Source organism: Pleurodeles waltl, chromosome 3_1, assembly GCF_031143425.1.
Source record: "Pleurodeles waltl isolate 20211129_DDA chromosome 3_1, aPleWal1.hap1.20221129, whole genome shotgun sequence".
Lineage (NCBI taxonomy): Eukaryota > Metazoa > Chordata > Amphibia > Caudata > Salamandridae > Pleurodeles > Pleurodeles waltl.
Genome location: NC_090440.1, coordinates 504,306,072 through 504,321,458, shown reverse-complemented (window position 1 = coordinate 504,321,458; position 15,387 = coordinate 504,306,072).

Genomic DNA, 15,387 nt, shown 5'->3' with positions numbered 1-15,387 from the left:
TGAAAGGCACCCACAGTTGCTATGTCCGAGTCCTGCTTGAGCTCCATAGATTGCAGGATGGTGCAGATATCCCCCAGCTGGGTAGCAACCACACTGGTGTCACATTGACAGGGCTGTTGTTGTTGCCTCTGCCTCATGGCACCAGCAATGTCTGTCAAGGACTGTTAAATTCTATGGAGTGAAGGGTAGGTGCCTTTGATTGTCTTAGAGGAGTCGTTTTTGTGACAGAGGAATCTAAGGACTCCTTCAAGGTTGCTGTCAGTGGTCTTCATCCCTGCCCACACCTCACCTACCAGCTGCCGCTGGACTCCTACCACTCACAGTTGGAAGGCTACTTGGGGGTCTCTTGAGTTCACAGCTGGGCTTGAGCTGGCAGATGGGGCATGTCCTGTGGTAGGCGGTTCCTCTAGTGACCCACCAATGCTGTCATCTTTTGCTGTGACCAGGGAAAGTGTTCCAATAGAGTCCAGGAGTTGCTGGAAAGTGTCATCGTCCATAGGGGGGCAGGATGTCATTGCCATCAGATTGGTCATCCAGGACAGGCTGTTGGTCTGGAGGTGTTGTTTCTCCCTCCGCAAAGAAACTGGAATATGTTGAAGGTGATGTATGACAGATGTTCACATGAGTGATTTGGTTGACATACAGCTTTATTCCTATTCACTTTCAGTTAAACACTGATGTGTAGGACATATGTTACTCAAAGGTAATGAGGCCAAGCTGCATTGTAGCTGCCTTTCAGATGACAATATCTTTACATTGTTCACGTGACCACTGTGTGATGAGTGCCTTTTCATGTCATGTCCTCCCCTGCCTGAGGGGGTAAGTTGCTGCTTTGTTCATCCACTTTGTTGATTATCTTTCTTTTTCATGATGGCTATACTGAATAGAGATTCACGTATTGATGGCACTACTGTGCACATTGCACAGAAAGTCACCAGGGTGTCTGAATTCCCTCTAGCTACTAAGTCAGCCCACACCTCCTGGGAAAGTGATGTAGGTTTGGTCATGTAATTCATATCATCCTGCAGTCTGCCTTTCACAGTACACCACACCACTCCACCTTGTTGTGCTGTCTTACATGCACTTTGTGCATTATTGTGGCCAAGGTCTTGCATGTACTTTGTACATTATTGTGGCCAGGAGCTTTGTGCATTAATGTGGCCAGGCATCCACATAACTCTACACAGCTGGCAAACTTGCTACAATGCAGGAATATGTAAGGGAATGTATTTACCATGGTTTACTTATATGAGTGTCATTGTGCCATTTCATTACACACATAGTTGTCTCCACAGTTCAGAAGAGTAGGCACTGTTTACCTTCTCTGAGAGGGATAGCCCCAAGCAAACTTTGAAAATTGCAACCGCTGATTAACACCCCATTTCATCATTGCCAGAGTTGGTTATCTGCAGAGTATCACATATCTCTTAACTCAGCCCCACTCTCTTGTACCTGTACATGGCTCCTGTGGCAATCCTCATTTAGACCCAGGGACTGTACTTACTGTCACACATGCATAACACCCAGATGATACTTGGACTTTCATGTGAGACCAACACTACCAATATAAATTACCAAATGCAATTGACTGACAGGCCTTACTCTGCTATGACTCAAGCTGTACCTAGAATGCTAGTAGTACTGATATTCTGTGACATGTGCCTACCCTGGTTGACCAAACAACTAGGCCCATACACCTCACCCTACAACCAACCCCAAAACATGCCCATCATCCTCAATACCTAGCTCATCCTGTCGCGTCACCATTCCCTGTTTAGCATCCTCCTACTTTGACATATGTGACATAGTCAGACTTTGGTTTTTACAGCTCCCTCTGACACCTGCTACATCTTTACCCTGGTCCACTTTGTATTTAGGATGTAGTACATTAATGCCCTCTTCTATGGCATCCCTTCACAGCTATGAGAAAAGTGTGACGCTATCAGATACAGTAGTGAGTGAGTGACTATCACTCAGGCTACCTTGCAGTACATAGGTCACAACTCACCTCCTTGCTATCCAATGGCTCTCCATTCAGACACAGTGCTAGTTCAATGTGCTTTGCTGCACCTACATTGCACTACACTAGCAGGGGGCAATCAGGCTCACACACAATCTATTCTCCCAACAATCACTTGTTGTTCTCTGGTGGACCTCACTTGCATTCAACCCCAACCCCACTATACATTTGTAGATGATAAGAGGTACACATCAGGACAGCTGTGTGCAAAGTAGTTTCATAATAGTGACTATACACATGGCTCTTCGCTTGATCCTACTTGGTCATACCTCACATACTCCACACCTGTACCCCCTCTCAGATGACGAGTTTATCATGTGGCAACCCCATTCCATTCCATTGCTTTACAGTCCAGATTTGGCTGCATGGGCCCAAGTTGGACATACTGGCCTCATTGTAGAGGGGGCTTGCATTGTTACAGTCAGGTTGGTCAGGGTTCAAGTGTCCATGCATGATGTGCTGCTACAGTCCAGGTTTTTTTGCTTTGTATTGTGGGACTTTTAGTCCTGGCCACTCATGTTCTACATTCCACTACAAGTCCAAGCATACAAAGGTGAACCTGGACTCATGCCACCCATCACACATGGACTAGACAAACTTGGTGGAGGTAGACTGGGCTGTGCAGCAGCTAAGTGGGCAGTATGACTTACAGTTATGGGATGTATGAACTAACATGTGAGAGATTTGTGCCCTTTCCCATGCCCACAGCACAGTACAGTGCAGGAACATAGCTTGCTGCGATGCACAGCATGACATTGTTAACCATATTGTCCCTTGTTGCCACTTACCCTGTAGGTCTTGCTAGTCCTAAACCACAGCACTGTCCTGTCTGTCCACTCCTGCCACAAACTCTGCTGGGATGACTGTTCGCCATCTACTCCTCCAAGGGGTCCGGCAGCCTCGGGTCCTCAGGTCCTCCTCCTATGGTCCACACAGCTGCCTTCAGGTTCTTGGACAGATTCTCCTTGGTCTTGCACTTATAGTCGTGCCAGCACTTCTTGCACTCTGGAACTGTCCTATTAGTTTGTTTTACACTGTTTATCTTCTCCACTATGAACAGCCAACTGGCTTCTTTCTTCCTTAATGGTAATTTTGAGGCAAACAGAGAAAAGATGTTTATTCTTTGTCACATCTGTAATTAAATCTTGGTTCGCCTTCCCACCGAAATTACTCTCTCTCTTCCTCTTCTCCTGGGAGTCTGTCTGGACATTCTGGCTGATGTTGGGGCTGTTGCCTTGACTGCTGCTGCCTGCTTCCTGCTCAATATCCCATTGTTATATGTAGGAAATATTTTATTTGCCAATGCATCTCTTTTTGGGTGATTTTTGAGACATGACACACTGCATTGCGACACACAGGTGGTTTGAGGCATGTAAGGGTTGCTTTATGACCCACAAAGCAGCTTATATATATGTAAATTACCTACTGGTGGTCGCCAGTAGGTAGTTGTAGTTAGGGCTATGCTTCCATAGAAAATGCATTTTATGACTTGCCTAAATCTTTGGCACCCTTTGAAAATTGTCACAGTTTTTTAAAAAAAGAGTGCCCTGGTGATTCTTGTTGCGCACGCAAAGTTTCAGGGTGCAGAGAAAAGGGGTGCCAAAAAACATGATTTTCCCATCTTAATTCCCATAGGAGCTTTGAACGTGACTAAAGTCAGAACCACTGGACGGAATTGAACCAAATTTGACTGAAAGGTAGCTTTCGGTACGCAGATTACACTTTTGGTGTAAATCCATTCAGTAGTTCTTAGGAAATTAAAGGAAATCCAAATTTCAATATCCTCGGCCGAAATGAATAATGACAAGCTCATGCAAGGAAATGCAGAGCTCTGATTGGCTGCCAACACTTCAACCAGGAAGATTAGAAAATAAGAGAAGGGGCTGGGTAGAATCACCTTGACTCGTTAGATCTGGTGATGGAGTCCCACAGGGACCCCCCAGGATTACCCCCCCCCCCTAGCCACAGGGAAAGCCACCTCTCCAGGGCTTTAAGAAATTGAATGCGGGGGCCATGCTGTCCCCAGCAGCCATGAGGACCGCCACCTCCCAGGATCTGTAAACAAATATAATGTGGGGGCTGCATGGTCCCCAACAGGCCTAGGAACTGCCACCTCCTTAGGGCTTTAAAGAAATACAGTGCAGGAACTGTGTGCCCCTCCCTACAATCCTGGGAACCACAACCTTCCCAGGGCTTTAAAGAAATACAGTGAGGGGGTGGCACAAGACCCCCGCAGTCCACCAAATCCCCAGGTCCTGTCACCTCCTCAGGGCCATGATAAAAGAATGAATGGGGTCTATTGCAGACCCCCAAGCCCCAGGTACCACCACCTCACCTGGACTAGGTTATATTGGAGTGGAGCCAGTAATAGCAATGGGGACCACCACCCCCCAGGGGTGCCAACCTCCGGGACATAGCTATTTGCTTTTGCTTGGTGGGAGCTGACAGTTCTCACCAAGCAAAAGCAAACAAAGTGTGGTTTCTGTCAAACTGCTCCCGCTGGCAGAAAGTTGAGTTTTCATCTGTTTCCTTGCAAGCTAATATGCAGGGAAACAAATGAAAACATTGCTCTTGCAAGCAGGGAGTTACTATTTAAAGCGACCCCACAAATTATGACACTCATGACATCTTTGATAACATCATTGATAATATAAATGTAATATTTCCAGTAAAATCTTTGAAGAAAAAACTGTGCATGGCATGGGCATGAGTTAAAGTTACCTTAGGGCACTAGTTATAGTTCCTTGAGAGAAGTATAACTATATAAGTGTTTTGTACCTTTAAAATGTGAGCTTTGGTTTTTTAAGTGATTTTCTATGTCTTTGTTTATTTTGATTTCCTAACTATAATGTCCCTGTAACATTTGCTTGTTTCTGTGAATATATATATATATATATATATATATATATATATATATATATATATATATATATATATGCTCTTATGCTGTACCTAGGATTGATGCTTACTGGAGATCCTGCAGGGGCCTTGGGGCTCCCACCCCAAACAAAGCTCATGTTGTGGATCCCCAGAGTGGCCATGCAGGCCTTTGGTCTCAGCGCCCAACCCCTTCCCTGTGGCCTCCAACATTGGGGTTGCTGTGTCTTCCTCGGGTGGGCACTGGGGCACCCATAAATAAACAACATCAAAAGATAAGAAATTAATGTGCGTCAGTAGCCGCACATTTCTTAATCAATGCTTGGTGCAAGGAGTGGTCCAAAATGTCCTAGGGCTTTTTTAAAAATGATATATTATTTCTTCCTACTGATGCCCCTAGAAGGGACATGGGCAGCACAAACCATTTTTTTTATGTTGTGGGAGGTTGCAGAACGTGCACTAACATTAAAACAACACAGTAAGTCTCCTGAGTCATTGTATCCATGACCCCAATACCACACTGCTCATGGTGATGAACATCTTACATAACATTAAAAAAAATTGAAATTCACTCAAAAAATAAAGGTTAAAGTGATGGTACAGTTAGGAATTCTAATATATTACTTCATATGGAAAAAAAACCTCAGAAATAGACTGAAATACCCAATGGTTATAGGGTATTATAGTTAGGTGAAAATGTCAGGTAAAATATACCATTTTAAACAAATAAAGCCACTGAAATTTACCTAAGTGATCTCATGTAACTATTGTTCGTGCCCTAAAGTAACTATAATTTACGCTCTCGCTATGCACTGCTAATTACCTCACACAATACATCACTCATGACACATTCTATGACATAATCGCTAATGTCACTGCAACATCTGAAATGACATAACTGATGACAACAGTGTCCAAGACAAGGGAGTGAGTTATAGTTAATTTAGGATGTGTGTTATAGTTACTCGCAATAATGATAAAAATAATTAAAATGGTATGTTTTCACTGACATTTTCACCTAACTATAATGTCCTTTAACCTTTGTTTGTTTTTAGTAATCCATTAAAAAAACAAAATTGAAACTGCCAACCCTAAAAAGGATGTACTATGCACTATACACCTGAGGTATAACTGTGCTATAAAACCTTGGTTATATTGAAGTAATTGTAGCTTAGTATATGGGCTTTTGTCTGTCACAGCGTAGAAAACAGGCATATGGCTGAAATGCCTTTTGACGTAAACATATGGTCATGTAACTTAAATCAGCATGGGTATAGCTAAAAAGCTAAAACTGTCATACAGTGCTTAATTTAAGCTGTTTAAGCTGGGGGTCACCAGATGGGCCCTCCAGTACTATACTCAGAGGTGGCTCCTCCACTATGGTGGAGGAGTGTCCACCCCCCCACCAGCAGAAGCCACTGTGAACCTTTAACAGTGAAATGATAATAAACTATGTTTATTATTGTATTGTTGTTAACGGGGGGTTATGGGGGATGACGGGGACGAGGGGAAATGCACTCTGTCACAGCGTAGGGAACAGGCATATAGCTGAAATGCCTGTTTGCATAAACATATGATCATGTCATTTTAATTGGCACGGATATAGCTACAAAAGTATAACTGTCAGGCAGTGCTTAATTTCAGCTGGGGGTCACCAGTTGGTGGCACATCACCCCCTGCCAGCAGCAGCCGCTGCAAACCTTTAACAACAAAGAAATAATTGTTTTATTGGGGCAGGGCCATGGGGAATGATGGGGATGAGGGGAATGCACTGTGCACTCCCCTTAGTATGCATGTGTGTTTGGACGTCCGTCTTGGGCCGTACAAACACACATGCGCACTGTGCTCTCTCTAACCCGGCACTGTGTTGATGGGCTGGAGAGAGCAGACACAGGCTCCCAGTCTGCCTGGGAGCACCCTGGCTGGGCACTCCAATCAATCCTAACGCTGCACTGAGAGGCATCAGGATGGCTGCAGGGCAGGCTCGGAGCATGTGCCTCCTGAGGGGACAGAGGAGAGGAGTGGAGCAGCAGGTAAGTTTTTATTTTTTACTATTTTTATTTTTTATTTTATTATTACATCCCCCACCCCACCACGCACCACCCCTTTCAACCCCTGCAAGTCGGGCTGACTATACTTGGAGACTGGCACATATTTTTCCTCATCAGACATTAACAGAGAGCAAGAGAGGGAAATGCATATAAAGGGGAAAGAAGCAGGCAGATAAAGACGTAAATATTGTCATAATGGGAGAAAGCAGCTATGCATGAAAGAGATGACTGGGTGGGAGTGTCCACTAGTGGATTAAAGCAGAGGCTGAAGTGAGTGGGATACGAGGGAACAGAACATGCTATATTTTTTTATTTTGACAATAACAGTTCTCTACTTTATGTTACAAGACAACTATTCAGGGACAATTCATTATGATAATTGAGATGTGTCAGTGTAAGTACAAGAGAGGGAGTCTCCGGTGCTGTGAAGCCAAGTGAATGACATAGAGATAAGCAAAAAACAAGCCTTCTTTCCAGGGTGCTTGCTACCTGAAAGAAATGTAAACGTGTGCAATTGGTTAATCTGCAAACTTGAAGGATGGTTAGAAGCTGATATTGTCTTGAATTGATAGAGTCACTTCCTGATGACTTTAAGATACATTCTTTTTGAGAAGTATTGTAAGAATGTTACCAGTTGAGCTGTGGAGTGCGTACTTTTAATGGACAGTTATAAAAAAAAGTTTGCACTAAGTAAAGTCTGTATATTATATATGATTTTTATTTTTGGAAGCCCTTTTTATCTTAAAACCCGGTGGCATTTTTATGGGGATTGTCACACAGTTAAGTGCAGCAAGTCACCTTACTGTGCTACACTGCATGACAGGGAAAGGGCAGGAATGTGTCATATTAAAAAGAATACAGCAAATTCCTTTTTCTTTGCACTTGCGCCGCTTTGGCTGCCCAGCGCTCATGTAGGCACTCTTGAACCATGGTGCGTAAGGGTGCCCCTGTTGCATGCTACATATCTTTTGTGCAGGAAGGGGCACCTTTCTGCACACAAAAAAATAATCCCCTGAGGCCTTTTTCTCTTTCTACACATGGAAAGAGGAAAAATTAGAAGAAATTAAAATGTTTCTTCTTGTTACACCTCTTCTGAGAAGGTGTATCATTTTGGAACATTACTGGGATTACCAGTTCTGGTAAATATAGGAGCGCATCAAAAACCAATGGAGCTTCCAGGGAATACCCACTCAGTGCTCATGAAACACCTCTTTAGTGCAGAGTAAGGCAGCACAGCGATTTGCACCGCTTTACTCCAGTTTTATGGAGCTACTCAGGGCATAAACCTTAAGTGAGATTTATGAACCCATGCAAGCCATTTTGCATGGGTTCATAAATCTCACTTAAGGTTTATGTCACACATGTACCACATTGCCTGGTACAAACATACCAAAAACCAGGTCATGAATATGGCCCTGAATCTTTTTGCACGTTGTGTGGCAACCTATCTTATCCTGTGTGTAATGCAAGTTTAAAATATTGACTTACATATAACAGTGCTTTCCTCTCACAGGCTGGGACATCGTAGCACTAAAATACACAAGTCACTTTTTTCCACTGCACCAATCAAAATTCAGTTCTGTGGCTCTCTGTTTACACACATAGAAATAGTTAACTATCACATTAACCAATAGAAGTTTCATGATACAAAATAATGCATGTCTCACTTACTAGTTTAACTTGAATTTATTTTTCATTTAAGTATTTCTTTATTTTATAAAAATAGTGACAGAATAGTTTGTTCTTTTTAGCCAGGTCTTTGAACTCCCCAAGGCTCACTGATTGTACTCAGGATCACAGTTCCAATACTTTTCTTAATGTACTTCCACCACTGGGTTAAAGTGGTAGGACGTGGAATTCAGTGCACTCACTTTTAATTGTGGAGCCTCTGGCTTCTAAGCAGAACTTTGGGCACCAGTACTGTTAGAAATGGGGTTTATGGTGGCAGAGGTATGCACCCTGTCAAAGCAGGAACCAAAATCCTAGTCAGAGTAAGAAGCTTGGCCGAGTTGGTAGAGCATTTTGGTCTTTATCTAGTCTCCTATGCCAATGATCTGCGAATCATCGTCTCGCTACAATCAGCTCTGGACCACAGCTCTGCCTCTCTTAACTTCTGCTTAGCTCAGATAGCCTCCTGGATGAATAATAACTCACTGTAATTGAATTGCAATAAAACAGAGGTGCAGGCAGCCTTAACCTAAAAAGCACTGTATAATGCATCTGTGCAACACTTCAAACAGTAAAACAGGGAAAACACTACTCAATAAGATACCACACCAGGCTAGACAAACAGAGCTTAATGTAATGAACAAAACGAGACTAAAACAACAAAAATCAAATAAATAGAAGTTGAGATATAAATTCTTAAATAATAAACTTAGCTGCAATGCCTAAAAGCATAAAGCGCCAACTGAGGCTATCTGGTTGTGCTAGACCAGGTCAAATCTGAAACATCTGGCCGAACACAATAGAGTATGGGTTGGTTACAGGGACCTGCCCTCAATCAAGAACAGTTCTTAATCCTTGAAGCATTGGCAATGTGCGGGTTCCAATCAAAGCAACAGTGTTGACGCACAGGTTCTTTATACCTACCTCCAAGGGTTCAAGACTGGATTGGTACCACTTGGCAGGGCAAGACTTGCAGCAAGCAAAGCCCAGGTGCTGTTGCAGGATGAAGAGAAGTCTTTGATGTCCCCGAGACTTTTGAAGAACACAATGGAAGCCAGCAAGCCCTTAAAGTCACTTTGGTTTTGGGTTTGAGAGATTCAGGTCCAGTCCTTCTCACTACCAGACAAGGAAGGCAGCAGGCAGCAGGAAGCAGGTCAGCACAGCACAGCAGAAGTCCAGCAGAGGGACAGTCCTTTCAGCAACAGAGTAGTCCTTCTTCTTGACAGAGTATCTACAGGTCCAGACCTGTATTGAGTTGGTGGTGCCTGAGGTCCAGTTCTTATATCCAGTGGTGCCTTTTAAGTGGTGGGGACTTCAAAAAGGAGTCATGAAGTGCACAGAGTCTCTGCCCTTCCTACATTAGCTCCAGACTCACAACAGGGGATTTTGCAGCCCTTTCTGTGGAATTGGGACACAGCCCATTCTGCTGTGTCAGTTCCTCCCTCCTATCCTGCCCATGTTGTGCCATCAGGATGTTGATGGCCCATCAGTCACACCTAAGCTCCCTTTGCATGTTGCTGTCTGGAGGAAAAGGACAAGAGCCCATCTGTCACCCACCCAGACGTTAAAGTAAGAAACAATCCACTTTCTAAAAGTAGTATTTTCAGAATTACAGTTTAAAAAATTAAAAAATAACTTTGTAATTCCAGAGACACCAACCTTGAAGGGTCCCACCTTTTACCAATATAAATTACACTAATAAAATGTAATAAGGCAATCCCAATATTATCGTAGTGAAGACATAGACCTTGTAGTAGTGAAAAACTAATTTAAGAGATTTACACTGCACCCAGACCTTGGGGTATCTAGGGCCTACCTTAGGGGTGACATATGTATTAAAAAAGGAAGATTTGAGCCCGGAAAGAGAGTTATTTTGCCAGATGAACATGGCAGCTTCAAACAACAGCTCTGCAATGGCAGGCCTGAGTCATGTTTAAATGGCTACTGAAGTGGATGGCACAATCACTGCTGCCGTCCCACTAGTAGCATTTAATTTACAGGCCCTAGGGACATGTAGTGCACTTTACTAAGGACTTATAAGTAAATTAAATATGCCAGTTGTGGGTAAGCCAATGTTACCATTTTTTAAGCAGAGAGCACATTCATTTGGTTAGCAGTGGTAAAGTGCCCAGAGTCCCAAAGCCAGCAAAAACAAGGTCAGCAAAACAGAAGGTCTGAAGACAAAAAAGTTAGGGATAACCACGCCAAGGATGCCAGGCCTAACAGACACTCATCCTTTTTTGCACTGTTGCCAGGTCTTATCATACAAGCATACAACTGGCATTACCCCCAGGTTCCTCCAGTCCTTGTCCCATTCATTACTAGTGGAGATAACCTATCTCCAAGACAAAAAAAAGAGTGTAAGGAATGCTGATCCCTACCCAACCCCCCGGAGCACATAATTTGTACTTACCTAGCATTCCTTCTGTTCTTTTATTCTGACTCGCAACAGAATGGCGTGAAGACTGGAGGGAGCTGCACCTGCTGGGCTGGAGTGGCTTCCGTCGTTGTCTGCCTTCCCTTATGCCTGACATTAAGGGGCGTTTGTGGCTGCACCTCCCACTCTGCAAGACTTGTGGGGGTAGGGGGCTCAGGGGCGGATGGTTTTGGCCGGCAGGCGACTGGTCAGTCCTCATATTGCCAGCCCAATTTGAGGTCTTCATCCCACGTGCTCATTATGTCCCCGCCATGTCCTGGCCTGCGTGGTTGCATGGGGCAGCATGGGCAGCATCATGTGTGCTACCTGTTTTCCTGTCTGGACAGAAGCCGCCAATGCAGAGGTGAAGAAGTGCCTCAGTCCATTCCTGTTGATAGATGTCGGTGTTATCATTTTCCCTGGCAATTCATATGCAGGGGCCCCAAGGGGTAAGTACAGCATAGCAGATGGGAGCAATTGTTTTATCCTTGTTGCCTGTTTTTTGCTTTTCTGTTGTGGGGTGCCTGTTGTGTGACCATGGGAAAACACTCCCATAAACATAAACATGTAGAGCTTCCTTCATCAGTCTCCTCTTCCTCCTTTGGCTCTCTTTCGCCTCCTCATTCAAAACGGCAAAGGGAGGATGATGAGACCCTTCTTAAATGCCTGAAAAAAGAGATCCTTAGGGAAATGGGGGACGTTGGCAAGTCAAAGGGGACTGTACATGCAGTGGCATCTTCATCTTCAGGATCTGGGCAGGAAGAAGTATCCCCTGAGGAGCAGAAGGGAAAATATATATCTAAGGACATGTGGTCTGACCTTATTTGTCATGGTAAGGCAAAAATGGGTTTTCTGGAAGAAGAATGCAAGACACGTCTTCTTGGTGCCTGCTAGGCCACTTTCAGTGTGCCACTTCTGTTGATGTGCCAGTGCCTCCTTGCCTTCAGGAGGGCCTTAAGTGGGAGTTGAAGAATCCTGATAAAATTATGATGCCCAACTCCATGGCAAAGTTGTATCCCTTGCAGGATATGTTGAAGGTTTTGCTGGACTAGTTCGCATTGATTCCTTTGTGGCTAGTTTGTTGGGGCGTACAACTCTGGCAGAGAATGTGCTCATCAGGGATTCTGTTGAGAAGAAAGTGGATGTCACCCTAAAGAAGATGTATTTGGGTGGCCATCTGGCTCCTAGGGCCATGATTTATGGCAATATGAAATCCCTTTAAAGAGCGTAGCACGATCCCTCTTACTGTTATGGGGTGCTGTAGCACATTAAACGCCAAGTGTAGTTCCTGTCCAAGATGTCCTTTGATGTTGTGTGGGCCTTTGCGCTATCTGGGTGCACTTGTGTGGCAGCTTGGCCTGATATGGTTCTGCAGGACTGGAAAACTGATGGAGCCCTGCAGTCTTCTGCTCTTCGGATGCCTTTCCAGGGGTCTGTTTTGTTTGGTACTGCACTTGAGGAGAGCCTTCATAAACTTTTCAAGGAGAAAAAACATTCATTCTCTCTCACGTCCTTACGTGGGTATAGGCAGCTTTCGAAGCGCAAATCTCTGCTGAGTCAACCTTCCAGGCAGCAGTTAGTTCAATCTCAGGGGCAGTTTCCAGCTGGACAACACTGTGAGAGGAAACCGAAGTTCTCCTCTCAGAAGCAAGACTATATTGTGGATCCAGATGTCATGGTGAGGGGGTCGCCTGCAGCATTTTCTCAGGGCCTGGAAGGGGTCTACTTGGATTACTGAGTTTGGACATTGAGCAAAACGGCTATGAGATCAACTTTGGAATGTTCACTCTTTCTTTGGGGCTGAGGCTGACTCCTCGGCCTGTCAACCATGTGAAGCATAATGCTTTAGTCCAAGGGATTCACCCTCTTCTCAGCAAGCGTGCCATTCTGGAGTTTCGTCTCTTGGAGAGAGGGAAGGGGTTTTACTCCATGATCTTCCTTGTTGCAAAATCCACCTGGGGCTTCCTGCTGGTTTTGGACTTGAAAGCCTTGAACAAGTTTGAGTGGCATGTCCCCTTTAAGATGGAGACACTACACTGCATCATTCCATTGGTTGTCAAGGCTCATCTGATGTGCACTCTGGACTTGCAGGGTGCTTACTACCATTTCCTGATTCATCCGCTCTTCCAGCAGTTTTTGAGGATCTGTGTCAACGGTTCTCACTATCAGTTCAGAATGCTGCCTTTCGGCCTCAGGTTGCCACCCAGGGTGTTTGTCAAGGTTGGGGCTCCTCTGGTGGCATCCCTGCATCAGATTCATACCCCCTCCAGCAACCAGGTTCTTCGGGATGTTTGGGCAATGTGTGCCATTCTCCAGGCTCATCGATTTCTGATCAGCTGGAAGAAGCGTCAACTAGACTCCTGTGAAGATCTGAACTCTATAGGGGCTTGATATTGGATGGACCTCAACAGGGTTGTGGCACTAAGATAGTTGGCTCAGGAGGTGAGGGGCCTGTCCTTGGTGCCGGTCCACACCTAGCTTCGCCTCTTGTGGTTCATGGCAGTTGCTGTCTTCACTGTTCCATGGACCCCTGTGGCTCAATCTTCTGTCTTTTTGGGACCCTCGCTCCAGGGACTTTGAGAATTTAATCCTGGTGTCTCCTGTAGAGGTTCCCATCTTGAGGTGGTGGACTCTGTGGGACAATCGCTCCAAGAGGGTTCATTTGCAGTCAGATCCTCTACTGGTCCTCACCACTGATGTTAGCACCTTTGGTCCACAGGGTATTGAGCCACAGGGGTTAGCACCTTTGGTGGAGGAGACTAACCTGAGGAACAGGTCTCTTTAAGCTAGGTGGTCTCTTCAGGAGGGCCGGCATTTGTCTGATTGGAGGGAACTGATGGCTGTCTTCCGGGCTGTCATGGGTTTCCAGCACATTTTGGTGGGACACAACTTGGTGGTGTGCTCCGACAACCAGGTGACTGTTGCCTATCTCAACAACCAGGGGGTTTCAGGTCTTGCTCCCTAAATGCTGTGGCCATGCCCTTGTTCCAGTGGCTGGATAGGCACCTTCAGTCTCTTGTGGCTACTTATGTTTGGGGGGTAGACAATGGAGTAGCAGATGCACTCAGTCCCTTCTTTTCTTCCTCTCAGGAGCTCTCTCTCTTTCGGGGGGTGTTTCTCCAAGTGTGCAGGAGGTTTGGAGCACTTTACCTGGATCTGTTTGCTTCCTGCCACAATGCTCAGATGCCTCTGTTTTGTGCTCGTTCCCAGCAGGAGGGACCTGGGGGGTGGATGCTCTAACAGCCGCTTGGCTGGATTATCTGTTGTATGCCTTCCAGGCCTTTGCACTTGTTTCCTGGTTTCTGGCCTGGTTGATGCTGGAATCCAGGGTGCTGATTCTGGCGGTACCTTTCTGGGCTCGGAGGTCCTGGTTCCCATCTCTTCCTTGGATGGTTCCTGCTTCCCGTCCCCTCTGTGGTCTGTTTCGCCTCTGGATCTCCACCACCTTCAGCTGTCGGTTTGGAAGTTGAGAGTTAAGGGTTGCAGCGCAAGGGTCTCCCCCACCACTTAACTGTTGCCATCCAGCAATCCAGGAAGCCTACAACTTTGAAGTCTTCTGGCAGGCATTGGGATAACTTTCAGAAATGGTTAGCTCCTAGGGGGCTGTCTCCTTTGCATTGTTCCTTGTCGGATGTGCTGCAGTTCTTCTGGGAAAGTTTTGAGACTTGTTTCTCTGTGTTCCCTTTGCGGGCCCAGTGTGTAGCTATTGAAGCTTTCCATTCTTCTTGGGAGAATCCGGTGGATGTGGATAATCTGGTGTCTCATCTGTGGCACAGTTTTTCTCTCTCCCTTGTTGTGGTGAGGCCTCCTTATCCTTTTTGGGATTTGCCGTTGGTCCTGAAAGCCATGGTGTCTAAGCTGTTTGAACTTATTGAGTTGTTGGACATAATGTTTGTCAGTTTCAAGGTGTTTTTTCTGGTTGCTGTTACATCTGCCACACAGATTAGAGAGTTGGGGGCCCTTATGGCCCAGGAGCCTTTTTTGTCCTTTTTGGATGATGGTGTCACGTTGCAGTTGGAGTCCGCTTTTGTCCCAAAGGTGGCATCTCAGTTTCACCATTCCCAGGAGGTGGTCTTGTCTGCTTTGCAGCCCAGCTTGCGAGATGATGGGGACCTCAATTGGTCAGTGCTCGATGTGAAGCATGCTTTGAGACTTTTTTAGGTCCAGCTGTTCTGGAAGTCTGGGCCTTCTTCAAGGGAGAGAAGGCCTCCTTTTTGTCTATCGCTGTTGGCCTAAAAACTTGATTGAACTGGCCTATTCCATCTCTGGGGTTCCTGCTTCAGTTGGGATGCAGGGGCGTTCTACCCAAGGCGTGTCTGCTTCATGGGCTGAGTTGCAAGGGGTGTCCATTTCTG